Genomic DNA, 27,383 nt, shown 5'->3' on the forward strand with positions numbered 1-27,383 from the left:
GTGAAGGGGTAAAAGTTTTATCGGACAGATTACAGGGCTAGGACGTCAAAGGTCCTGGGGAAAGTGTCCACATCTGCCCCCCGCCAAGGGGGAGTTTCTAATGGCCAAAAAAGTCTCCTCCTTGTCTATCCCCTGTGACTCTATTAGGTCTGCAAAAACAAAGACCCCATAAAATGTAGGAGTAAGTGTAAAGGTACTAAAAAATCCTAGAACCTGGGCTTCCCTGGTGGCGCAGTGGTTGAAAGTCCGCCTGCCGATGCAGGGGACACAGGTTCGTGCCCCGGTCCGGGAAGATCCCACATGCTGCGGAGCAGCTGGGCCCGTGAGCCATGGCCGCTGAGCCTGGCATCCAGGGCCTGTTCTCCGCAACGGGAGAGGCCACAACAGTGAGAGGCCCGCGTACCGCAAAAAAAAAAAAAAAAAAAAAAAAAATCCTAGAACCTTTATTTTGGAAGGTAAATTACAAATCTGAAAGTGGGCACACCAAGCTACGTTCAAGATTTTAAAAACAGTTTGAATAAAATAATGAGCTCTCAGGGATTCGACCTCACAGCACCTGATATTCTAGTTGGAACAACTCTAGTTGATAAATTCTGAGTACTGCTTTTCATAAGTTATCACAAAATGACTTTTAAACTGGTGCTTTAACATGGTTTTAATTTTAATTTAAAAGTGGTTTTATTGCTAATTTTAATTTCACATTTTGACAATAAAATATTCTCTGGAAGTGTCTGTACTGAAAGCTAATGGGAAGGATAAAAGTCTCCAAGAGAGACAATGCTGCTTTGGCAAAAGGTCAGGAACGAGTTTTTACGTGTCAGTGGGTCCCGTTGCCCGGCGGTCCTGGACACTGCCCCCTGCAGATGGGAGAGATTTTGCACCCCTGTGTTGTCTCCTCCGATCATCGTGTTTACTACTCTGTCTCGTACACGAGGTAAGTAAAATTAGGTCCAGAGAGACCCAGGTGACTTGCGTCTGGTCAGAGAATAAGCTAGTGGCAGAAAAGGTGATGCCCTAGATTGTGTGTTTTGTAGGTCTGTGCATATGTGTAGAGACAGAAAAATGAAATCTCCTTCATCTGCACAGAGCTGGAGCTATTGTATCGTACCTCCGTTCAGAAAGAGATGCATATAAACTAACAGAACATGTATTTTTCAAGTATTTAACACTCATGCGACATGGCTGGGGAGGACCCAGTGCAGATGGGGCCTCGGGACTGATGTTACAGGTGAGGACTTCATCATGCCGAGAGCCGAGGATTCCAGGACACACGGTACCTGGGAGTTGCCAAGGGCACACGTAGATGGTGCGATCAATGAGAAATCAGAAACAGGACATGAATTATGGGAGGGGAAAGAAACAAAAACCTAGGTCTGCAGTTCCAGCTCTGAGACTCAAAGAACTCCAAAGGGCCCTGTGGAAATTACACCCTGGGCTTCAAGCAGGTAGCATTTGCCTCCTGAAAACCCACCATCAGGGGGATCAAGTGGCCAAACCCCAGGAGGAACCAGGCAGACAGCTGCCTTGTGCACAATCCATGCACAGAAGTGCTCCAGGGCCAGGAAGGGGCCGGCTGAGGTCCCCAACCTGGAAATAAGAAGAGTGCAGAGCTAGGCTGCGGCCCTCTGCACGGCGCGCGATTGCAGATTTTGGAAAGACTAGTTGTTGATGTGGGCTGTTGATACCAATCCTGTGCACATTTCTGTTAGCTGAATGAGGCTCCTTTTTCTTTTTTTTTCCGGTACGCGGGCCTCTCACTGCTGCGGCCTCTCCCGTTGCGGAGCACAGGCTCCGGACACGCAGGCTCAGCGGCCATGGCTCACGGGCCCAGCCGCTCCGCGGCATGTGGGATCTTCCCGGACCGGGGCACAAACCCGTGTCCCCTGCATCGGCAGGCGGACTCTCAACCACTGCGCCACCAGGGAAGCCGAGGCTCCTTTTTTAAAGCACAATTCTGGTCTCTAGTCGGTGTCATTTTGATACATGCACTTTTCTAAAAACCAAAACCAGAACTTCTGTTTCAGAACGTTGGATGTTTTGAGGGCTATATTCTTGGCATTTAGAAAAGAGTAAACAGCCTCTCTTGGCTTCTGGACTGTAGCTAAAACCATAGGTATTTTGAAATTAGTTTCCAGGCAAAGAATAAATTACTCTGCACCAGAAAGTAAAAAATGACTTTTGATTGTCATACTTTAAAAATATATCAAAGGCTGACCAACAGTCACTTAAAAGATATTCATAAAATGTGGTTATTATAAACGAATGCAACCTGGACAAACATGGTCTCTGCTAATGTGTCAAAGGATAATGTCTAGGAAGGGGTGAGAAAAGCCAGAAGTTTGGGATTTAGAGACAAGGAAAGCAAATAGGAAGATTGAAAAAGAAACCTAGGCAGAGAGGGAGAGTGAGCACACTTAAGACGTAAGGATCTTGGCCAAAAGTGCTGAAACAGAGCTCATTCAATGTCATGGCTTGAACTGTGTCCCCCGAAGCCCACAGGTTGAAGCCCGAACCCCCAGGACCTCAGAATGGGACTATGTTTGGGAAAAGGGCCTTTAAAGAGCTACTTAAATTGAGGTCATGAGGGTGGGCCCTAATCCAGTGACTGGTGTCCTTATAAGAGGAGATGGGGACGCGCAGGGAAGGCCACGTGAAGACACAGGGAGAGATGGCCCCCTGCAAGCAGGAGCGACGCCTCGGAGAAAGCAGCCCCGAGGACACTTTGATCTCAGACGTCTTGTCCCCGGGGCTGAGAATACCTCCCTGCTGTCTCAGCCCCGTGGTCTGTGGTACCGTACCGCAGCCAGGCCGACTAGTACATTCATCCAAACCCAGTGGAGCCCCAAGTTCACCCCACCATGCTCGACTACATCACATACACTGCCCGAGTCCGCCTCCCCTGTGCCCCTGCAGCCCCTAGAGCTGGGGTAACAGACGAAGCCCCTTGTTGCTGGTGTCAGCCTCCAGCCTCCCAGGAATCGGGGCTCGTCTGGCACTACCGCCTCCCCTGCAGGCTCGAGGGGGGTGTTTTGCCCAACGTAGCAGAATCGACGCCAGACACATACATCACATTCACACGACACTTGCTTTTAGAAATAAGAGCCCCAGTCCTTTTGTGCTAAAATGTACCACTTGGAGCATACGGACAAACGAGTATCAGGACAAGTGCCTGAAAGGGAGGGACAGTGGCGGGTCCTGGCAGCCGGCGCTGGCCGAGACCCCAGACGCAGAGCGAGGCAGCCACGCAGTGGGAGGGCCCAGGAGCTGGGGGCGGCCAGGCCGGTGCCGTGGCCTCGCGGCTGGGGCAGCTCGGGGTCTACTGGGTCTTTCACACGAGCCGGGAGATCAAGTGGCACAATTCTAATAGGATTTCCTCTGTCCCCGCGAACTGCACCCGGGTTGGCCGTAGAAAGCAGGAACGCCTAGGTGGGCTTGTAACAGATGAAAGTCATAGGAGTGCTTTTCTCTTTTTACAGGACTCTGTTAAGGCAGAAACGTGGACACTGAGATATCCGGCAGAGGCCCCCAGGCTGCGTGTAAGGGGGCACGGGCCTGAGGCTCCCCTCTGAAACCTGGTCCAGTGGCCAGGAACACACAACAGAGGCTCTGAAGGGGACCCGCAATGGCTACTGCAATCACAAGGCACCTCCCTGTCACCCCCGAGCCCCCCAGGACACAGCGTCGTCTTGTGCATGGGTTCCTACCTAAGGTCCACCTTTCCGACAGGTACGTGACTGTCGCCGCCTTCTTTCTTGGGACGGGGCCGATGAAGATGCTGGCCTGGCGAGGGATGTGCGTGACCCAGACCCCACACAGCACGACCAGCTCCCCCAGCTTGGCTCTGAGCGGGCCGCTGGCCGGGGTAATGAACATGGTCGGCTGGTCGGCAAACAGGGCTCCCCGGTACCGCCCGGCAGACGAGAGGCGCTCCTGGCAGCAGAACTGTGGGCAAAGGCGGGGGGAGGGTTACTCCAAACCAATTCATTGTTCACAACAGGCCGACTGCAAGGCTCACGTCCTTTTTCAGAAAAAGAACAAACTGAAGGTGAGGTCGCACACACTCAGTGAATTCTGAGGATCCAGGGGAGATGATGCCATTTAATGATAACGACGGATAACAAGCAGTGACGTTTCCTGGAGCAGCCTACGGTCAAAACTCCAAGCAAACAAATTTATAGGCAAAAAAGAAAAAAATGTTTAGGCCTTTGAATTACTAAAAATTCTAAACCAAATTATTGAAAAGTAATCAACTGTTCAACTGAGGGAGGAGAACGGCCCCTGCATTCTGAGTAACCCAGAGGAAGGTGGAGGCAGGAGCCTTGTGGGACACAAGTGCCCTCGGCACCGGGACAGCATCCTTCGTCCCGGGCTCAGGGTTCCCGGAGCAAGTGACACCACAGCCCCGAATGGCTGTAAATCCAGCCTCACGGGGTCAAGGGTGTAAATGGCAAAGCACAGAGCAGAAGTCCTAGCTGTGCCCTGCTAGGCCAGGTCGGGGAGGGGTGCGTCCTGATAGAGGGGGGAGATGATGGACGGGGTTCCGAGACGGGGGCCTTGAACTGCCCGCCCTTCTGTGCTGATAAAGTCACATCGGCCGGCTGGCCAGAGGCACAGTGGGGAGGCCCCGCTGTGCTACACGCTCATAAAGACTTCTCTATGTGCAAATGCCCTCTGGGACATGTTGACGGTTATCTGCCATCCACATCTGAGTGCTTTAACCCGCATGTTTCCCTGAGGACAGAACTGAACATCTGAGATCAGCAGCTCAGAGAAATTAAGGACTTTGACAGGAGGTCTGTGGGAAAAGAGATGAAGGGGTGCCTCTCAGAGGAGGGGCCCGGGTGGGCGGGTGAGGGAGCGCCCATTACCGAGAGGACAGTGGGTGGCTAGTACGGGAGAGGGGCTGACCCCGGGGTGAGCAGGCAGCGAAGAAGGTGTTCCTCAGTCCTCCACTCCGACAAAGTCTGAGAAAGAAGTAGTTGTCCCCCTACTAGGTTTTCATGCTCCTTTCCTTTTGAAGAAGACGATCCTACTGTAACAGCGACATCAGCAACAACAAAAAACCCCCCAAGACCCCACGGCAACATCAGTGGAACTAATGTGATAAACAAGGCGTGGATTCATTCTCTTTTCTCACCCCAGCCTTGAATTTTGCCATAAGCTTTGATGCATTTCACAGCTTCCCTTCGACTTGGGTACCTAACAGGACAAATGACCATTCTCCCCGTGGGGTGCCTTCGTTCACGCTGTCAGCTACTCCCAACATCCCTGAGATGCAGGGAGTGGAAAGGGTCATTCCTTTCACTTTTGCAGATGAAGACACTGAGGCAGAAGAGATTTGCTTTGGTTCAACGTGACTCGAGCTGCAAGGAAAACCCCACCATCCATAAACACAGTGAATCACTGGGCCAACCCTGCCCTGAAGCTGGGGATCAAGAATCTTACTAAAGTTGGATGTAGTCACACGTCCTAAAAAGTAGTTGCAGAGGTTGATGACTGAAACAATACCGAAAGGAATACAGTAAGCTGAGTGTCCCTGGGCTTTCTGTTACTCAAATCCACTCCTGTCTTTTCCTCCTTAACGGCAAGGCATGGTGGTTTTTTGGGTGCTGACCTCTGCAGGGCCATGTGTTCAAGACAGGGGTCCCTTCCCAGCCCGAGGGGAAGACTCAGGCTGGGTCCAGACCAACCACAGGGATCCCCTTTCCCTTTCGAAGGACAGGGTCAAGCATGGGCTGGACCCGATCCCGGCCAGTGGGACCTGAGAGAGAGCCTGCTGGGGGCAGTTTTTCCTCACCTACTAACATAAGCAACTTTGTCCTGTTGACAAAGGACACCCAGAATTCCTGAAGCCACCTGAGGACCCCGGACACCCTGAGAACAACCAAGTGGGAAGAGGGGATAGGCCTGGATCCTAGGTAACAAATGCTTCTAAGCCACTGGCCTGACCAAACTGGGAATTGTCCTCCTCTTGTCCTTTTAATGTCAGGAAAAAAAAAAAAAACTTCATTTTTAAGCTACTCTTTGTCGAGGTTTTTGTTTGCAGAAGCCCAAGCAACCGAATGCCGCAGTTCTCATGACCCTGCCCCTTACCAGAGGTGAGAGTTTGCTGTATATTCTTCTAAATTCTGTACAACACACATATACTTGGGATACAGTTTTTCTTGATCAAGGATGTATCTTGGTACACAGAGGAGCAGTAACTCAAACCTGTTTTGAATCCAGCAGAAAGGACGTAAGTGAGCCTTTCTCATGTTTAGAATGAGACTTCAGAAGCTAATTTGATGCTTCCTTCTTCTCCCGCCCACATTTATTGAACACTTACTCTCTACCAGGCACGTGCAAAGTGCCAGGAAGCAAAGCTGATTGAGATGCAGTTCCTGACCTCAGTTTAAAGCACGTACTGCAAAAGTCAATAAATGAAAATGCTTCCCTTTATTTATTTATTCAGCTTGCAATCAGGGGAAGTAAAGAATTACAAGGATCTGATTCTTCACTCAAAATAATTGAGACTCGGTGCATGCTGACTTTCCGATCCTAAGTAAAATAATTTCTGGGGAAGTTTAACCAAGATTTAGTTTACTTAAAATTAAATTTAGGAATTTATCCTCCAAATACACTCCCCGATGTATATAAGGACATGTGTGTAGAGGAGTTCATTGCCATAGAAACAGCGATGATTGGCAGGTTTTTTATAAATATAATAGGACACCTGATTCTTCTTACTGCTGAGTTTTAGTTAAAACCTTCCGCTTACTGAAATGAGTTTAAGTATGCGATACTCCCCCAATACTTCCTTTACTAGCCTCAGTCCCCGTGCTTTTGCTTCCTGGGTCCTCGTGATTGGTGGGCCTCAGATGTACCAGTGCAGCCTTACCCTGGAGCCCAGGCTCTGCTCTGAAGGCACAGATCATAAAATTGCTTTGCTACTGCCCTTGACATTGCCTTAAGGGTTCTGACTGCGGCAGTCAACTTTCCTGTCTAGCAAAGCATCATTCTGTCCCCACGGGTACGTTGTAAACAATGAGAATTGAGAGGCTGCAAGCAGCCCAGGTTAACAGAGTGGCCGAGAGAGCTCTACATGCCCTCTGACACGTGCCTCCATCCAGTTTCCCCCGACAGGCCTGCTTTCACTGCAAGCCTTTTGGTACAACAATTCATGGCCATTTGCTCTAAATCCTAATTTCATTTCAAACTTTTCAACACACATACACCTGCCACCAACGGCCAGGAAAAGGAGTCTGGGCGGGGCATGTGGGCATTATTACAGGGTGGTGGAGGGTGGTGTGTTATTGTTTCCCTCTAAGGTGACCTCAGAGATAACCAGGTTTATCCATGTGGACTTAGAAGGTTCTGGCTAAAAATGATTAAAAGACAAGTTAAAAAAATCATAACTCATATCACTGTAAAATGAACATTTAAGATGTGTTCATTTTATTTAACTCTGACAGACGCTATACTGGTTCAAAGGAGAAACAGGTAACACATTTATAGATTAGGAATACTGAAATGAAGTTACAAATGGACCAAGATATTGGCTTTTCCTTGGGGTAAGGGGATAGTCCCTTCGCCAGACATATCACTTCTAGCCCACAGACAAGAAGCGTGAGCACTGACAGTAGGTCTTTACGGCCTAGGCTTGTGAAACAGCTCAAAGGCAATGAAAGCTGGAATCAGATAACCTGGGGATGGGGTGGGGTGCACGGGCTGAGACGTAGAGTTTTCCAGTGAAGCGCAACTTTTTCCCCACAGAGGCCAGGATGCTTGTTTACCAAAGGAGATCATGGAAGGAAAGAGGATTAAGTGGCATTTACTGACAGCTCTGGACTAAAGGAGCCTCCAAAATAACAGGCCAGGCCAGTAGTCTGGGCGAATCTGGGTGGACCCCCCCCTTTTCTCTGTGAATGGTGGCATAAGATGATCAGTACGCAGATGTGTGTGTGGATGCATGTGTACATACATGACAAGGAGGCAGAAATCTCTCTCTGTCATGAGATCTTCGTTTGAACCCTTGGTTGTAGCGGATCAGTACTACTGAAGGGTCTCAGTTAAGGCCAAAGAGCCACTGGCTCTGCTTTATAAAATGTGGCCTTTGCATTTGTGCCTTCATTAAAAAAGCTATACTGACTTAATAGGTTAGCTCAGAACCTTCCAGCCTCTTCACGTAGAAGTCAGTCAAGGGGGACCACACTGTTTACAGAGCAAAGCTGAGGGGAACCGCCCCCCGCCAACCCTGTGCTTCTAGCTTCAGTGACCCCCGGGTATTCATCCCCGACCCAGACGTATCCCCACCCTGAACCCCAGACAGGGGAGGGTGTTGACGGTTCATTTACTCCGGACGTGGGTGTTAGAGTTCACTAGCGATTCTGCTTTTCCCTGTGGGTAGAGTGCACCTTGAGTGTTAGTTTCCGCAGGTAGTTTTGAGCCATATGGGGAAAAGGAGGTACACATCCTTCACGTGGAATTCTCATGGCAAACTATTTCCTGTGTTTGGGACCCGCAGCTCAGGGAGGTTGGCTGCTTCTGTTTTGCCTGAGATCACACACCACAGAATTGAGGGGTCAGGCCCCAAAGCCCTGGCCCTTCCCAGAACTTCACATGATCTCTGCTCCTTGTGGCAGCAGAGGGACAGGAATACCCATCTGTGAAACGATGCCACACCTCTTCAGAGCTAAGACGCACTCTCCCACATTTTAGCAACCATAACCTTAAAGACGGGGCTGACACCGCACCATGGGGTGTGGTTCCGATTGGCCAAATATACCACAGAACTCTCTAATTTGTGCCTTGGTGTTTTTCAATTCCCTGTGCTTAGTTAGGGTGGTTATACAAATCTATGTATGTTAAAACTTATCTGTATACCAAAAAGCCTCAATTTCTACGGTTAACTTAAAAGACAGAGTAACAGTTAAAAAGTATATTTTTTTAGCATTATGTTTGTCTACATCCCATTTTTCTTTCAAGGACAATTTAAGTGCTTCGTCTGTGGAGCCTTTTCTGAAGGGCACTGCTCTAAAATCCTATCCAGCGCAGACTGGTCCACTGAACTGGAACTCAGCATGTCCCAGTGGCCATAATCCAGTGGTGCAGAGAGGCCAGGCTCGCAGTGACGACAGTCGATAGGGCATTTGTAGCTGCTGTGGCTGCGGAGGTGTCGAGGGAGAGAAACTGCGTGACTGATGTGATGGTTAATGTGTCAGGTTGGGGGCGGGGGCTCAGGGATGCCCAGAGGGCTGGTGAAACATGATTTCTGGGTGTATATGTGAGGATGTCTCTGAAACTTCCAAGCCTTTAAGGGTCTAAATAGAACAAAAAGGCAAGGGAAGGGCGAATTTGTTTTCTCTGCTTGAGCTGGGCCATCGGAGCTCCTGGCATTGGGCCTTTGGACCTGGGCTGAACCTTCCTGGTTCTCCGGGCTGCAGACAGCAGGTCCTGCGAGTTCTCAGCCCCCGGAATCATGCGAGCCCACTCCTATAATCCGTCTCCTCCTGCATGTCTCCGTGTGTGTATCTGTCTCTCGAGAACCCCTGTGAACACAGCTGAGTCGAGGAAGAGTGGGGCGGGCCAGGCAGAAGGTTGCCTGCCGGAGGAGACGCGTCACATGGGAGGGTGATTCTGGGGTCTTTTCCTTCATACTTTTCAATAATAAAAAGAGAGCTGAAGATGCCCACCCCAGAAGACGTGGCTCACCCGCTCCCACGGCACACACGCAGTGCCTGGCCCTGTCGCAGGGTCCAGGTAGGAGGCTGAGCCGGTGAAGTGTCCCCTCGGTGTGAGGACAGCTGCACCCGTGTCCCACGTGGCCTTGCACTTCATTGCTGAGCCCAGAGATGCACATGAGAGGGCCTGGGAGGAGAGAGGGGGCAGAGCCAGACCACGAGCCACAGTGGACGCTTTAGCTCAACTGGGTACCTTCTGGCTGGGGGGCTGTCACAGAAGACAGCAGGGACCGCGAGTACCGGGAAGGATCCTGGAGATGGCCTCAGCCACGGCTCAGCTCGCCTTCACAGACGAGGAACCCGAGGCCCGGGAGACGAAGTTCCTTATCTGACGTCACAGCAGAGCTTGCCTGCACTGCCTAAGGTACAAAATCCTGGAACCGCTGCCCGCTACCCTACAGTCAGGGCTGGGTCCGTGACGTAACCTGTTTATTCGTTTGTCTGACTGTCAGGCTACGTTACCAGGATACAGCAACGTAAGGACACAGTGTCTGCTTCCCCAGGACTTCCTAGAAATCACAGCAGGACAGGACACGTGACCTCATGGGATGGGAAACGAGAGCCAGGCAGGCTTCCTGGAGGCGGCATGTGATTTGGAGATGGGACAGGAGGATATTTGCTCAGGGAGGGGCGTGTGGGGCGGCGGTGTCTGGGATCGCACACGCTGGCACGAACAGCTCCAGATCACTGGGGGGGCGGGGGTGAAGCGCATGGGACCAAGGGCCTGGTGGGGGACCACCGTGACAAAAGCTCACTGTTAAAAGCCTGTAAGTCTGTACCAAGGTGATGAGGCTCAGTAAGCAGGCACCAGACGGATCGTGATTCTACTGCATGACGTACGGTTCACGGGGAGCCACGAGAACCGTGGGCACATCAGGGCACGAAATCCAGACGTTAGGAAGATCGTGCTGCAGACGGTACAGAGGGGCTGAGATCAGAGACAGACGCCGCCAAGGAAAGGACTGCAGTGATTTCAGCAAGAAATGAAGCCAGGCAGGGCACGGGGAGTGGGAAGGGCATGGATTCTAGATGCAGTGAACCTGTTTCAAGCTTCCTATTACTATGTGGGGTTAACAGACCCATGCACGCGTTTGTAGGGGTGCTCAGCTGTTGAGGTTCTAAAGGTTCCAATAAATAATGCCCCTCTTTCCCCCCCACCCCAGGTTCAATACCAGCCGGGAGACAGACACAGGTGTCTAACACAGATCAAACCCACTTTCATCATTCATAAAGCCAGCGGGACACCTGGGCCTTAGACCTGTGGTGCGGTGAGTTTGCTGGCCCTGCCCAGAAGGAGGTACCCACAGGGCCGCAGCTGGCACTGGACCAACTGCAGGGGCTGTCAGCGTGCCCCGCTCCTCTCTGCAAACCCTGCAGTGTGAGAAGCTGGTCTTCCTCTCCTGGGGGTGGGGTGGGCAGAGAAGGGGAGGCGGCAAGAGACCATGGGGCTCCTCTCTGACACCCACCCAGAAGGCAAATCTCTGAAACAGTGACTTGAGTGGCTCTCACTGTAACTCCCCCAGGCAGTTGGCCCCAGTGAAACCGCTAGCTCTGGAGGATACATCTCAGAAAACAGATCCTAGTGCTGTTTCAAAGTAGAAAAAGGTAGACCCAAAGGCAACTGTTTGGAAACACAAAATACAGTTAGAAGTTTCACCTTCTAAAAATGTCATTGCCAGGCTTCCCTGGTGGTGCAGTGGTTGAGAACCTGCCTGCCAATGCAGGGGACACAGGTTCGAGCCCTGGTCTGGGAAGTTCCCACATGCTGCGGAGCAACTAAGCCCATGCGCCACAACTACTGAAGCCCACATGTCTAGAGCCGGTGCTCCGCAACAAGAGAAGCCATCGCAGTGAGAAGCTTGTGCACCGCAACGAAGACCCAATGCAGACAAAAATAAAAATTAAAAAAAAAAATGTCAGTGCCTCCACTTGACCACATTAGGGGAACGGACTAGATCACAGGGAAAGTGAGCTGCCTGTGCCTAAGAACAAATGATGTCTGTCTGTGGTCCTGGGAAACTTTTACGGACACACCTTTAACAATTCTGATATTTGCCTAAATCCCATAAAGACAAGGTCTTCAAATGAGGAAACATGATCCCTAAAATGCTTAAGTCCCCACAATTTTCCATGTAAACCTGTCCTTCTCTCTGCAGCTTCCAGACCCCCCCCCCCCCCCCCCCCAGCTCGGAACCTCTCACTTCTGACCTTTTGTTTCCGGGCTCCCTGTCACCTCCATGACCTCTCCTGTCCTCTCAGTTCCTAGGACCCCTCTTTCCTGGTGACCTTGTCCACGGCCCCTCACCCGAGCCTCAGCCCCGGGAGCTGCAGACTCTCCTCCCTCCCAGGCGCATGCCCCTGTCCTTCCCGCAGCCACTGCCTTCTCACGGTCACCCCCGTGGTGCCCTCTGCCCCCCGACCCAAGGCTTAACGTCCGTGGTCAGTGGGTGTAATTAGCCCCTATGACGCCAGCCTTCACCCCCAAACGCGGTCAAAGCACAGCCCTGGTTAAACCCAGCCGCCAGCTGACCCTGCCCTGCAGTGGCGTAGCTGGAGGACAGCCACCCCGGCGGAGTCCATGCCCGCCCCTAAATGCAGCCGGATGCTGCTGTCCCTCCCCCCCACCCCCCGTCCCTCTCCTGGCCGGCTGCGCGCACACCTCGGCCCTGCAGCCCGGGATGGGGACGTCATGCCGGACATCCGTGGCTTCCCTGCAGCACATGGTCCCGCGGACGCGCCGGCCCTCCCGAGCGGATCCCGCGGCCCCTCCCTAGGCCGAGACCCCGCTCACCGTGGTCCTCCACGTCCCCGGCCCGTGTCTCTGCGCCCCCCCCCGCGGCGCGTGGCCCACACTGCCAGCCGTGAATCTGTCTCCTCCGCAGGCCCTCGTGCCGCTGGTGCCCCCGGCAGCTCTCCGCCGCACCTCGCGGGCGCCATCGGAACACTACACGCCCTGGGTTTCCGTTTCCCCGGCGGCTGCCTCCTTCCCGACGCTCCCCAGCAAGGGCCGGGCTCAGGGCTCGGTCCTTCTCCCCCCACACTCACCCCACCCTCGGTGACTCGAGCAGCCGCTGCGCCGAGGGCGCCCCTGCTCCCCTGCAGACCCCAGGCCCAGCTGCCTTCTCTTCAGGGCCCCTGGACGCCGCAGACCCCGTCCCGGCCCCTCCTCCTCGCTCGGGCCTCCACCTGCGCCTTCTCCAGCTCAGCTTTAGCCGGTCCACCCTTCCAGGCACACCGGCCGGAAGCGTGAGGTCGCCTTGACGCCTGCCACCTCCCATTGCGCGATCGGGACGCCTTCAAATACACGCGGACTAGGATGTTCTCGGTGCTGTGCTCTCTGCTCCAAACCCGGCCAACGTCACCTCTTACCTGGACCAATGCCGCGGAGCTGGTCTCCCTGCTTCTAAGTCAGACTCGCTTTCCATGCCAGTTAGGGAAGCCAAACTTACCCCCCTGGGGGGATCAGGGCAGCAGTGACCAGACAAAAAGGATTCCAAACAAGGGCAGCGCTCAGGGTGGGTGGGAGCCCGGAGAGAGTCCCAGCGGGTGGCAGGGCCTTCAGCCAGCCTGAAGGAGCAGGAAATGGAGAAGCACCAAGAGGAGACCGAGCATCCCAGGGGTGGGAAAGAGGGAGACACGGTGGGCAGGGGGGTGGGGCAGCGGAGCAGAGGACGGGCCGGCAGCTGACGGGCAGGGGCTGCTAGAGCAGATCCTCAGCTGAGGGAGATGGGGGTCTAGGAGTCCGGAATAGAATCTACAGAGGATGCGTCAGAAAGGGCAGGTTCTTCTAAAAACAGAACTACCGTACGACCCAGCAATCCCACTACTGGGCATACACCCTGAGAAAACCATCATTCAAAAAGAGTCATGTACCACAATGTTCACTGCAGCTCTATTTACAACAGCCAGGACATGGAAGCAACCTAAGTGTCCATCATCGGATGAATGGATAAAGAAGATGTGGCACACATATACAATGGAATATTACTCAGCCATAAAAAGGAACGAAACTGAGTTATTTGTAGTGAGGTCTAGAGACTGTCATACAGAGTGAAGTAAGTCAGAAAGAGAAAGACAAATACCATATGCTAACACATATATATGGAATCTAAAAAAAAAAGTGGTTCTGACGCACTTAGGGGCAGGACAGGAATAAAGACGCAGACGTAGAGAATGGACTTGAGGACACGGGGAGGGGGAAGGGTAAGCTGGGACGAAGTGAGAGAGTGGCATGGACATATATACACTACCAAATGTAAAACAGATAGCTAGTGGGAAGCAGCCGCATGGCACAGGGAGATCAGCTCGGTGCTTTGTGACCACCTAGAGGGGTGGGATAGGGAGGGTGGGAGGGAGATGCAAGAGGGAGGAGATATGGGGATAAATGTATATGTATAGCTGATTCACTTTGTTATACAAAGTGTTATACTTTGTTATACACCAGAAACTAACGCAACATTGTAAAGCAATTATACTCCAATAAAGACGTTAAAAAAAAAAAGGGCAGGTTCTGGTGCGGAAGGTGCAGAGTGGGTGAGGCTGGATGAAGCGTCACAGAGCAGAGAAGGCAGTGACTCTAAGGTAGATCTTAGGAGACAAGAACTATCAATCGCAGAGTGCAGAGATCGCAGAGCAAAGGGGAGCTCCTGATTAATTCTCTAGTCGGGCGATCCTAAGGGCAGTGATTCCACTGGGAGAACTGGGCGGCACCGGGGAGCCGGCGGGAGGGTGAGGGCTCGCTTCTAGGTACGCGGAATCGGACAGGGTGGCGCGTCACCACGTCGGGGGCTGGGAGGGCGGTTCTGGAAGGTAGCTCACAACTGGAGAGCTGGTCCAGGAGCCACCTGAACGGCGGGGACAGCAGAGCCGCGAGCGGATGGGATCGTTTCCTGCTTTAGTTGGAAGTTCAGAAGTTTGAGGTTTGGATGTTGTAATTTGTAACACTGTTAGTGAAACACTTTTAAAGAGGACTAGAAAGGGTTTTTGTAAGGAAAACCCATGTCTCATGTTCTCAGATTTGGGGAAATGGGCTAAGAGATACCTTAAATGACCTCAGGAACGTAAGAAATGGGTTCTGTTGATTCCAGGCCGGTGAGACCCACGGGGAAGCTGATAAAAATCCTTCCTTCGGCTGGAAATGGTCTTAGAGGGCTGTATTTTCTAAGCAGATGATGTTAGTTTTTTTGTTTTTTATCATGAGGAAAGAAAAAAGTCTTAAACCAGGGAGCTGGAAAGAAGGAAGGTAGGAGCTTTCCCCTCTCTGGTTAGTTTTGTCATCACTGAGAGGAATCTGATTTAAGGAAGATTATGGCTTTGGCCAAATGTTGAACTAGTAAGGCTGTAGAGACCAGCTAACTGCGTACCATGAGCCTTGACCCTAAACTCTGGGAGCGCTGGGACACAGAAGATTTAGGGTACGTGAGGATAGTGTGTTCTAACCAGTAACCGAGAAGACGGTTTGCAAGGGTTAAGAGAAAGGTCAAAACCCGTGAATAAACACACCTAATTGTAATGAACAATTTCTTAGTTTCATTTCACCAGGGCTAGCGTTCCCCAAACCCTGTGACAGCAGAGCACAGAGCAGCCCTCGTTAGAGTAATTTTCCTGTAGGGTCTCGTATGTCGTTGTTCTGCCCTGTAATATATCTGCTTGTTTTACTATTAACATGTTTTAAGTTACTTCTCAGTAAGTAAACATAACAGACACGAGAAGGACGGGGCACAGAGCTCAGTGTAAAGAGCACAGCTGCAGCAACATCTACAAGTGGTACACTTCTCAAAGCTGCTCACATTTCCGATGAAAGACTCCAACACGAAAAGGATTATTCGAGTCCACCTTTTTCATCTGACTGGTAAGCAGAGCAAGGTAGGTGCACGGGACTGCATTTGAGTAAACTAAATGGGTGTGGAACGACGGGCCCTGGACCCTGATTCCCAGGTCCCCACTGGGGTGGCGCCCGGGCTGGGGGGGAGGAAGACGATGGGTATAAAACAAGGACACCCCCCCACCCCCGTCAGATCCTTCTCTGCCACCGAAGCCTCGACCCTGAGCTTCAGTCTGTGCAGCCTGGGCGACTCCAGGGCTGCCCCGGGGGTGGGAACAGGGCGGAAGCCCACGGCCATGGAGTTAAGGTGCTCAGAAGAGTGTCTGGCAGAAGATGCCTTCACCCTGGCTGGATTCTCAGCAGCTTTCGACACTTGGAGACGTCCCCGCCCTGCTCTGAACCTCGTGTCATGTCCCCTTGGCCCTGGGACCCGTCACCCCTGGTTTTCTCCCTGGGCTCGTCCCCTGTCTGGGCTTGTCCTCCCCACCGGGCCATTAGGTCCTGAGGACGGCTCACAGCCCAGGCGGTTAGAGCCCTCCTGGCAACAGATGGCCAGCGATTCACTTCTGTCCTCGCTGCTGACCTTCCCTGAGCTCTGGGACCAGAGCAGCGTCCCCACCCAACTCTCTCTCTGGATGACTTACAGGCGCTATACACTCCACACGTCAAACCTAACTTAACTCAGGTCTTCATTCCCCAGCCCGGTCCCATTACATAACAGCTAACAGTTACTCAGAGCCTACTGTGCGCAGCCCCTCTGAGCGCTTGATGTGAATTAGCTCACTGAAGCCTTGTCACTGTTTCCAGTTCACAGATGAAAATAAGGTGCAGAGGGTACAGGGTCACACAATTAGGAAGTGAAGGAGCCTTGGAGTCTAACCCAGGCAAGCAGCGTTCGTGATAGTTACATCCCACAGCTTTCAGAATCTCAGGGGACGGAACCAGGAGCCGTCCTGGACCTCTCTCATCCCCTCACTTTCTGTATCCAGCTCATCACAAGCCTTGTGGGTTGTAGCATTCCAAGTCCAATCATTCGCCTTCACCACCACCACAAGCATCCTAGTAGAGCTTCAATAATTTCTGTTCCAGGTGACTGAAATAGCCCACGAGCTGGGTCAGGCATGTACCCCTGCATCCTTATCACTCACCATTTTTCTTTTTTAAAATTGAGGTATTAAATGCATACAGTTAAGTCCACAAAGTACGCCAATCTTAGGTCACAGCCTAAGTTACGTACGCATCTACCTGTTTAACCACGGCCATCAAGGTGGCGGTCTCCAGGCCTCAGGGGGCTCCCCCGTGCCCACCGCAGAGAGCTCTCCCCCTGCTGCCCCCACTGACATAACCTCTGTTCTGAGCCCTGTCATCATGGATGCCCCCGTCTGAGACTCGACCACAACAATGGAGGCATGTGGCACCACTGACATAACCTCTGTTCTGAGCCCTGTCATCATGGATGCCCCCGTCTGAGACTCGACCACAACAATGGAGGCATGTGGCACCACTGACATAACCTCTGTTCTGAGCCCTGTCATCATGGATGCCCCCGTCTGAGACTCGACCACAACAATGGAGGCATGTGGCACACACTCTTTTGTTTCTGGCTTCTTTTGCTCAACACGCTGTGTACACACACACACACACATACACACACTCCCTCCTTCTCTCTCTCTCTCTCTCTCAAACCCTCCAACAGCTTCCCATTACTTGGAGCAAAACCCAAAACTCCTAAATGCTTTCCATGGACCAGCTCCTACTTCTACCTGCAGCTGAATCTCCACCCTCCGCCCCGCCTCTGTTCCGTCACACCAGTCTCCTGCCAGCCTCCTTCTGGCCACGGGGACTTTAAAACACGCTGCTCTTTCCTAAATGTCTTATAAATACTAACTTTTAGAACACATACAGATAGCCAACAGGCACATGGAAAGATGCTCAATGTCGCTAATTATTAGAGAAATGCAAATCAAAACTACAATGAGGTATCACCTCACACTGATCAGAATGGCCATCATTAAAAAGGCTACAAACCATAAATGCTGGAGAGGGTGTGGAGAAAAGGGAACCCTCCTACACTGCTGGTGGGAATGTAAATTGATACAGCCACTATGGAGAACAGTATGGGGGTTCCTTAAAAAACTAGAAATAGAGCTACCATATGACCCAGAAATCCCACTCCTGGGCTTAAATCTGAAGAAGACTCTAGTTTGAAAAGATACATGCACCCCAGTGATCACTGCATCACTATTTACAATAGCCATGTAAATAGTCATGGAAGCAAGCTAAGTGTCCATCGACAGATGAATGGATAAAGAAGATGTGATACATATATACAATGGAATAGTAGCCATAAAAAAGAATGAAATAATGCCATTTGCAGCAACACGGATGGACCTAGAGATTATCATACTAAGTGAAGTCAGACAGAGAAAGACAAATATCGTATGTTATCACTTACATGTAGAATCTAAAAAAATGATACAAATGAACTTATTTACAAAACAGAAACAGACTCACAGTCGTACAAAACAAACTTATGGTTACCAAAGGGGAAAGGGGGAGGATAAATTAGGAGGTTGGGATTAACATATACACACTACTATATATAAAATAGATAAACAACAAGGACCTACTGTACAGCATGGGGAGCTCTACTCAATATCTTGTAATAACCTATAATAAGAAAAGAATCTAAAAAAGAATATATAACTGAATCACTTTGCTGTGCACCTGAAACTAATACAACATTGTAAATCAACTCTACTCCAATAAAAAAAATACTTTCAATCCTCATAAAAATGTGAAGAGGCATTTTCTCTCATTTCCCTCATTTTCTATACGAGAAACCGAAGACGTGGAGAGGAAGTAAGTTGCCTGGGGTCACAAAGCCAACGGGTATGGAGCTGCTGGACCATCCACCGGCCCTCGGGGCCACACTGCTTCCCCTCGAGCTCCCCCAGGATGCGCGTACCTGTCACTCCAGGCGAGGTGCCTGGCCCTGGGGAGGCTCTCAATGAACAGCTGCATGGATGAATAGGCGTCAGCTCTTACTTTCCGATGACACAGCCCAGGTACCTTGTAGCTTACTGGTGGCCATGCATGTGTGTACGTGTGTATAGGTACATGTGTATGTATTTATAATGCTGCAGGGGCACATTTTGTTTTTTTTGTGTGAGATGCCACTTGGAAGCTGAAGCTATAAAACTAGCCACGAGGCGACAGCTTTGTTACGAACTCACTTCTATGGGACACATCCCCAGGCTCTGTTGCACAAGTCTGCGGACGTCTAACGTAATGCCTCTCTCATGTAAGTCATCTTCCTTCCGTTCCCGTTTCTCTTACTCAGTCACTCAGTCTCGAGACTTCAGGAACACCTGTGATTTCTCTCTCTACCTGCAACAACTCCTGCGTCACCTCCGTGCAGCGCCTGTCCCCGGAGGCCAAGGGACACGGGGAGGCCAGAGCAGGCCGGGCTCCAGGAAGAACCTGGGTTTAAGTGTCGGCTGCCAGTGAGGCTCTCCAGTGGCCTCGCGTGAGACCTGAAATCTCTGAAGTCTCAGCTTTTGCCAGTGTAAGCGGTCATCCTGTCTACCTAGCAGAAATGCTGGAAGGCAGGGTGAAAGTCGAGCCAGCACGACGCCTGGCTCCCAGGGAGCTGCTAACAAACGCCAGCTGTCGCTCTACCACCTTAGTTCAGGCCCTGCTTCCTCTCTGGCTGGTGTGTCTCCGGGAGCAGGACGCCTAGGGGTTCGGTGGGCATAGCTGGCCGGCTAGTGGTCCCGGTCGTGGAGATTAGGGAGGCAGCGGCTGTTCAAATGGACAACTGAGATATTAAATGGTAATCCACATTTGCTGAGCATTTACATACAGCACATTTGTTAAACTATTCCAGCTGTGTCCCGCAAAGCATCCCATTTTAATTGCTACAAAAATCCTGTGAGGCAGAGACCATCACTAGTCACATTCCAGTCGGAAAACTGGGGTTCTGAGGAACGTGGCCAAGGTGCCGTGTCGGCAGGTGGAGGGACGGACATCCAAACCAGATGCGTCGTAACAGACACAGAGTCCTTCACTGCATGAATGCCCTTCGCCGCACCATGTACTGCTTTAAATGACACCCCCGCACCACCCAGGGAGGACCAGCAACCTCGGAAGCCCAGAGTAGGGCCGTCGTTTCACACCCATCAGTCCTTGTGATAGAAATTATCTGAGGATGCTCAGGTCTTCTATTCTAGAGCCATCTTTGTCTTTCAGAAAAGTCTGAAATCATGAAATTTCCCTAGTCCAACCTGGAGCTTGATTTCCTTGCTAATGTGGGATTGGGATTTACGAAGATCGCACGCGGAGTCCCAGCTTCTCATCCCGAGGCCAGGTGACGTCTCTGTCCTTGCCCTTCTCACCGTCACACAGGAGCCTAAGAGAGTGCCTGGTACCCGACGGGCCCGCACAGCGCAAGGGCAGGGCAGGGAGCTGCCCGGGGTGCCGTGAGGGAGACGGAGGCAACTGGGGCTCGGAGCCTGCGCTCCAAGAAAATCACAGCACCCCCGGGGGTTAGAACAAGATCCATGTCCTTAAGGAACCTCGCTCGCGTTGCCCAACGTGCTGAGCGCATGGCGGAGAACGCAGTCTGCACGTGAGACGGCTGCCACACCCTGTGCACGCAATTCCCCACGTCTGACTGGGGACAGGTGCAGTTCCTATCAGTGAGGTGAGACGACCTGGTGGCTAGTCACCCTCACGTCTGCGTCGATTTGGGAGAAGTGGAAGCAGGCCGCTGCAACAGTCTGGCAACGGGGAGATCAGAGCACCACCAAGCAAGAAGACTGAAGACCAGTAAAAACGGCGCGAATGCCTTCAGGAATCCTTAGGGTTCTTGGCAGAAAAAGCCTCGGGCAGAAGCGTGTGTTGCCAGGCATGCAGTATGGTTTCTATAAATCTCCGTTGGTTTTTGACATTTTAGCATTATTTTCTGTCCTTTTCCAGCTTTATTGAGATATAGCTGATACGCAGTCAGCAGAGGTTTTCACACTACAATGTTTTAGAAAAACAGCTGAGAGAAATTCCGAAGAATTTAAACAAAAAAACCAAAACAAACAAACAAAAGAGAGATGAGGGTGGAGGAGAGGCATATACAGTAACCCTTGGTGTTGGCGCACCTGGCCCTGGCAGAGACGGGTGACATCTCTCGGTTGTGCAACTCCCAGTAAACATAAAATCCGAAAAAATGAAAGGAAAGGCACATCCAGCGTGAAGGCTCCACTTTCCTAAGACATTTTCCTCAAATTCTCATTTTATGCAGACCGAGAAATAAAGTGCCCAAGGAGAATCACCCCTGGCTTAGCTTTCCCCAAAGTTACACATGAATGAGCCTTCCTGTCTACCCCTCGCAACAGACCGTGGTTTAAGCAAAGGCAGAGGCATTTTCCCCCTGACTTTTACTGAATTAAGACGACCGACATTGGAGCTCGGCGCATGCCAAGCTTGGATTTTTTCAAAGCGTCATTTGAGTTTTAAAAGCTACATAAGTGATGGGAACATAATCGTCTAGGGAATCCACAACTAACTTTTTAAAAAGTCATAAATCTGGATTTCATGCCTCATAGTTTTCAGCAACTGCAAGAAATAGGTCAAAGCTTGGAACACGGTGGGTTCTTTCCCTCCCGTGTCTGAGGGCTGGCTGCCCCGGGCCTGCTCCACACGCTTTAGTGGCAACCACATCGGCTTTCAAGCTGTACTTGGTTCTGAATTGCTTTTCATTGCTCTAACGCTCATTTAAAAGAAAAAAAAGGTGATAAAATACACATGGAAATAACTCCTTGGCTTTGTAGAACTTCTTAATTTGATCCTTTAAAACTTGTCAGGTAGTTGGCAAGAAATTTGCAAACTTATAAAAACACTAGAGCAAGTCCATAGAGTAATTTAAAGTTGGGGGTTCTTGGCAAAATTTTGGAAAGGGCTGAAAAGCCAACACCGCGGCCAGGGCTCTGTAGGTCTTGATTGTACGGGGCAGTCTAACTCGGGCTGCGTGGTAGCATCACTTGAGAAGCTTTAAAATACTACTGCAAGGGCTTCACCCCATGGCAGTCAGGTCAGAGCACCTGGCGGGTGGAGGCCTTGGCCTCAGGAAGTTTTAAAGCCCCCTGGGTGACTCTGGTGGGCTGCTGGGCTGAGACAGGATCATAACCCTGGTTCTTAAACTGGCCTGCATCCTACAGACCACCTGGGGAGTTTTAAAAATACCAGTGCCCAGGCCTGGGTAGCAGGAGTTGGAAAAAAAAAACAAACACCCCCTCCCCCCCCAGGTGATCCTAATGGGTGAGAACCACCGTATTATAATCCTAGAGGCTCTGCAGAGTGGACGGCTTCACCCTGGACGGGCCCGTGTGCAGTTCCAGCGGCCACAGGCTGAGAAGGCATCTGTACTAAATGCGTAGCAAGTGGGCACTAGTCGCCCTACATTGATCCATCGCCCAAAGAGGAATAAATACGGTCCATGACTCAAAAAGCTTGAAAGAGGAGGGGGCAGAAATCCTGACATGAAATCAGTTCAGCCAGTGCGATGTCCATTCCAAGGCAAATCGGCACCCGCTCAGAGATGAGCTTCCTTCCGCAGAGCTCTGTCCTCCGCTCTCGCTGGGGTGTTCTCTCTGGGTCGTCCTTCCTCTCCTGCCCAGGCGTCCTCAGGCCCGGGAGCCAGGCTCTCTGCTGGCAGCAGGCACGGTCTGGGGCTGGTCGGTCAGGGGTCCAGGGGTCCAGGGCTCCCTGCAGCTCCGGCCAGCCCTCGCCTCCCGGGACTGCCCGACCAGGGCCGGTATCCACCTGGCTGGCCCTCCTCGCCCAGAGCCCAGCCGAAGCCCAGCTTCTCGCGGGCATACTTGGCTGCTTCCCTGCCAAGCACATCCTGGACAGGACCCAGCTTTGTGACATGGGCCTCCTGGTTTCCCATGGCTGTCAGTCCTTTTTTGGGGTTTGTTTTGGTCTCCACGTTTTCTCCCCCCGAGGTAGCTGCGTTCCATGCTGCCGCTCCCTGTGGGGACAGAAGAGGCGTTTGCTTCTGTCCCCTCCCTGGGGTTGACCATCACTGGCCGTCTGACTAGGGAAGTCCTCTAACTAGAGCACCATGGCGTTTTCATAGAAAGCGACCGTGGCACCTGACGCAGGTCAGGTGTTTTAATGAAGCTTTTATTCAAAGCCATATTTTGGATTGAGATTTATGAAATGGCCTACTGTGAATTTTATTTTTAGGTCAACTTATATCCGCCATTCATTCTTAGTTCACTTTAAAATCCACTATTGTGAGTTTGCAGGTCTGAGTTGAGATGGATTTGCTTTCTCAAAAGGTCCCTCCCCCTCTTCTTTGAGGGTTGCTAGATGCTTTAGGTATTTTATTCCACATACAGATAAATGAAAGAACTTTGTCATTTGCAGGTTTCAAAAACCTATCTTTCCTTATGCTTCCCATCAGGCATATTCTTCAGAGTATGAGAGAATATAGCAGCTTCTAGAATCTTGGAGTGCTATTGGATTTAGCAATTTGTGGGCTGCCGACAGGCACCAGTGAACTTACCAAATATTTAAAACCTTGCTTACACACTTTTTCCTATTAAAATAAAACTTACCAGTCTAGATTTATTTTTTTTACAAAGCAAATTAACGTTTTTTATTTTATGGAAACAACTTCTTTAATTCCCAGTGCTTAGAAATGAAACACGACTTCTCTATATCCTTCGAATGACGGCACAGGTCAGTGTCCACAGACCCCTTCCCTTCCAAGACACAACCTGGAAGGCAAACGTCTCCCTTCGGAGGCCAGCACGCGTGGTCCAGCTGCTCAAAGCATAAGAGGATTGTTTCAGAAGATACTAGGGGTTTGCTGCGTCACGCCGGGGGTTTAAGCATTGTTCACATCTGTGATTTATTTGCTGCTGAGTCTCTGGTCAGAAATGCAACCCGGGCCGTAACATCTTGCTGATGATCTGCCTTGTTGTGTGGTTTCTGGGAACAAGTCACAGCGAAAGGCCAGGGGCCCCCGGCTCTTAAGTTTCAAAATAATTATCCCTGGGCTAAACAAGTTCTTCTTCAATGGATGTGAAGCCCCAATGGCGTAGGGGCCTAGGGAGGGAGGAGAAGAAGGGCAACTGAGAAACTCACAGGAAGGAGAGATCCCTTCAGGATGTCAACAGTTGGAAAAAGGGATAACAAATGTCCCAAACATGACGATGGTTCTAGATTTTAGGAGCCCAGGAAGAACGGGGAGCTGGGTGCCGGGAGGCCGGGCTTCCTTCTGGTTCTCTGCTCACAGCCGGCCGCGGGGTCATGATCCTGATGCTTCACCTGACCCTGCATTCCTTACGGGGGGGGCGTAAGCATGACAAGGAGTGATCGGCTTTCCAGGAAACAGCACAAGGGGCTGCAGCTGGTGGAACGACTTCTCCAGGCTTAGTTCTCACCTATAACGTGGGGCGATGGTGCCGGATAAGTTCCTAATGCTCTCTCGTGTGGCTGTTTTGGATTTGATGGTACCTACTGATCGACTTCTTTGCTGTTACTCCTTTGTACTTACAGCGACTCATTTCATCCCCCAGCTAATTCCAAAAGCTTCTACTGCACTTAAGTTTATAATTCTCAGAAGTTCTGTCTGGATTACAAAAATGTGCTGGGGAATTCAGGTGTTCACTGGAAGGTTCCATCGTACTGTAACCCACTCAAGCTAATAGTCCTGGAGGTTTATTACAGAATTATTTTTTTTCCCTTAAATTCATCACTTGGGTACTGGAGTCCCTACACAGACCAGATTTGAATGGTCTTGTTTCTGCTCCTCTTTCAAAGGCTTTGCTTTTGGCTAAAGCATCGCGGGCTAGTGGGCGCACACATCCGCTGGCCTTGGGGAGAGCTGTCACTGGGAAGCACAGTATGGCAGCCATGCGATGCCTGTGGCGCCTGCCACTGCGTGTGCGGCTGCAGCGGCGGGCAGTGGGGACGGCTGAGCTGGGGGGCCGGTCCAAGGACCGGGACGCCCAGGTCTCCAGCCCAATCATTACAAAAAGCCCACTGACTTCAATGGAGATTGAATACGAATACCTTATCACACCTGCTTAGTGTCCCGTAGAATCACCTGCATAAGGAATAGTGACTGCGCCAAGTTCAGGAAGGAGAGTGACTCAGGACGGGTTCAGAGTTACCGGCCGCCTACTTCCCATCTGTTTGTTGGAAACCCAGCCCAACCTTGTAAATAAGTCATATCTATGTAACTTACTGAAGGTGGGAGATGCTTCCACGCCCAATCCCCCGGCCCAACCCCCCCGCCCCAGCCTTCACCATCAATTACATCTCACAATGCAAACGTCCCTGGCACAGGGCACGTGCTGCCTTAAATTCACGTGAACGCGTAAACCACCAACGGTCTCATTTTCTGGCAATGCGTATGTGCTTAATTTATTCTTTTGTGATTAGCTTTTTTAAAATGGACTCTATTGAGGTATAATTTACAAAGGATAAAATGTTCCCAGCTTGGACGCACAGAGTCTGATGCTTTTGACAGGCGTACACACCCATGCAATCACAGCTCCATCAGGGTGGGCGTGTTCGCGTCATCCCCAATGTCCCCTGTGTCCCTTTGCATTCCTTGCTGCCCCCATCCCTGGACCACCACGGGCCAGCGGACTAGTGTGGCCTGTCCTTGAAGGTCACGGAAAGGGAAGGACACGGCCCACGCGCTATGCCCGCCTTCGTTGGCTCGGCACAAGTGTTTGAGATTCAGCTACGTTGCTGTTTGCTCCTTTTTACGGTCGTATTTATTGTTGTGCTGTTGGATGAACATACCATAGGTTTCATGCATTCACCAGCTGATGGACATCTGGGTTTTTCCAGCTATTAGATATTATGAATAAGGCTGCTATGAACAGTTACACATCTTTCTGTTGACAGATGCTTTCCTTTCTCCTGGATAAATACCTAGCAGTGAAATTCCTGGGTCATTTGCTAGGTATGCATTGAACTTCGGTAGGAAACTGCCGCACGGTTCTCTACAGGGTTTTACGCTCCTGTCAGCAAAGTACGAGTTCTAGTTGCTCTGCGTCTTCGCTGTGACTTGGCATTTTAGTTTTGGCATTAATTTGTCCATAGTGGGTGAGTGTGGCCATAGCTCACTGTGGTTTTAATTTGCATTTCCCAGATGACCGATAATGTTCAGCATCTTTTCATGTGCTTTCTTTGTCATGGACACAACTTCTTTTGTGAGGTTCTGTTCTTACAGCTTGCCCGTTTTTAAGAAACTGGATAGGCTTTAAGAATTCTTTATACATTCTGAATACAAGTTCCTTTTCAAAAATATGGACTATGAATGTTTCTTCCCTGTCTGGAGCTTGCCTTTTCATTTTCTTAATGGTGTCTTTCAAAGAACGTAACTTTTCATTTTCATGAAGTCCAACTTATCAATTTTCCTTTTATGGTCAGTGCTTGTGCTTGGGTTTGTGTCCCAAGAAATACACAACCCAAAGGTCATGAAGATTTTCTCCTACATTGTTTTCCAGAAGTGTTTTCAACCAGTATTTTTTTTTTTTTTTTTTTTTGCGGTACGCGGGCCTCTCCCGCTGCAGAGCACAGGCTCCAGACGCGCAGGCTCAGCGGCCATGGCTCACGGGCCCAGCCGCTCCGCGGCATGTGGGATCTTCCCGGACCGGGGCATGAACCCATGTCCCCTGCATCGGCAGGCGGACTCTCAACCACTGCGCCACCAGGGAAGCCCCTCAACCAGTATTTTTTGACGAAAGTGTAAGGTATGGAAACCTCACTAGAGACCAGACATGGAACAGGGAAGAGGAGGGAAAAAATAAGAAGGAGGATGAGAAATTTGGTGACAAAACAGAGCTGGCCCTCTTGATAAGCAAACATATTAATGGGATCATGAAAATAAGCACAGTCCTATAAACCCCAAGACCTCACAGAAACAGATGTACCCTAAAGGAGAATCAGGAGGCAGTAGGCACTTATCACTTTCTGATTTTTCTTCCTTTAAAAAAAAATTTAGAGTGAATTCATTCCTGGGGAAACTGGGAGAACACAGGCTGCAGACTATTGCTTGGGAAGTGCCACAGCTGCCTCAGGCTTATAACACACTCGATACACACAAATATATATAAACATATACATGCGTAAGATTTATTTTTTTACTTCAAGACCATGCTTGCTGGGCCATATTTAGCTTACCGCTTGTCTTAAAATAATCAAAATGGAATAGATTCCAACAGCACAAACAAGTCTCCTCGAAAGGGTAGTGAGAGGTCAGCCCCAGGGGCAGAGTTGAAAAGAGTAAAACAGGCAGAGTTGGGCCAAGTAGTGACTAAGAGGGAGGGAGATAAGATCTGTCTACAAATACCTGGAGGCTGTAAACAACGGAGGGTGACACACCAAACCAGCTCACAACAAAGGCGGCCCAGGAATTCGCTGTGCATTCAGGAAAGGAAGTAGACAGGCAGGGGAGCCTTCCCGCTGGCGGGCGTCTCGCTGGGATGGGCAAGCCCGGCCCTCCTCCCCCAACTCCCGCCCGGCCACTCTCCCCAGCTCCCTGGCGCTCCTCATCCCCTTTGCAGGGCCACCATCTAGATCATGGTTTCACATGACACGTGGCTGTCAGGCCACCTCCCACCAGGGCTCTCAGATCTAACTTCATCTGCCTTCACTCCACTGCCCAGAAATCCTCACAAAGACTGTGGAGACCACGTTCCTCTCTGGCTCCAAATGCTGCAGATAAAAGTATAAGGACCTTGGCAGCGACCTTGGTTTGGTCTTCAGGCCTCTACCATGTGGCCCCTGGAGACCTTCCATCCATCCCAACAAGCACC

At 50.9% G+C, this 27,383-nt stretch overlaps 1 protein-coding gene across 2 annotated transcripts in view; it reads right to left on the reverse strand.

Annotated features, from left to right (window-relative positions):
• The window catches only part of MCPH1 (microcephalin 1), a 238,240-nt gene that overhangs the window by 17,267 nt on the left and 193,590 nt on the right, over positions 1–27,383 (reverse strand). Inside the window, exon 15 of one of the 2 annotated variants that reach the window (XM_032618442.1) lies at positions 3,705–3,942. The exons of the other annotated variant lie outside the window; for it this stretch is intronic. The gene's annotated coding sequence lies outside the window, so the exon portion shown is untranslated. The remainder of the gene's footprint in view (positions 1–3,704; positions 3,943–27,383) is intronic. 2 annotated transcript variants of the gene reach the window in all.

Source organism: Phocoena sinus, chromosome 21 (genome assembly GCF_008692025.1).
Source record: "Phocoena sinus isolate mPhoSin1 chromosome 21, mPhoSin1.pri, whole genome shotgun sequence".
Taxonomy (NCBI): domain Eukaryota; kingdom Metazoa; phylum Chordata; class Mammalia; order Artiodactyla; family Phocoenidae; genus Phocoena; species Phocoena sinus.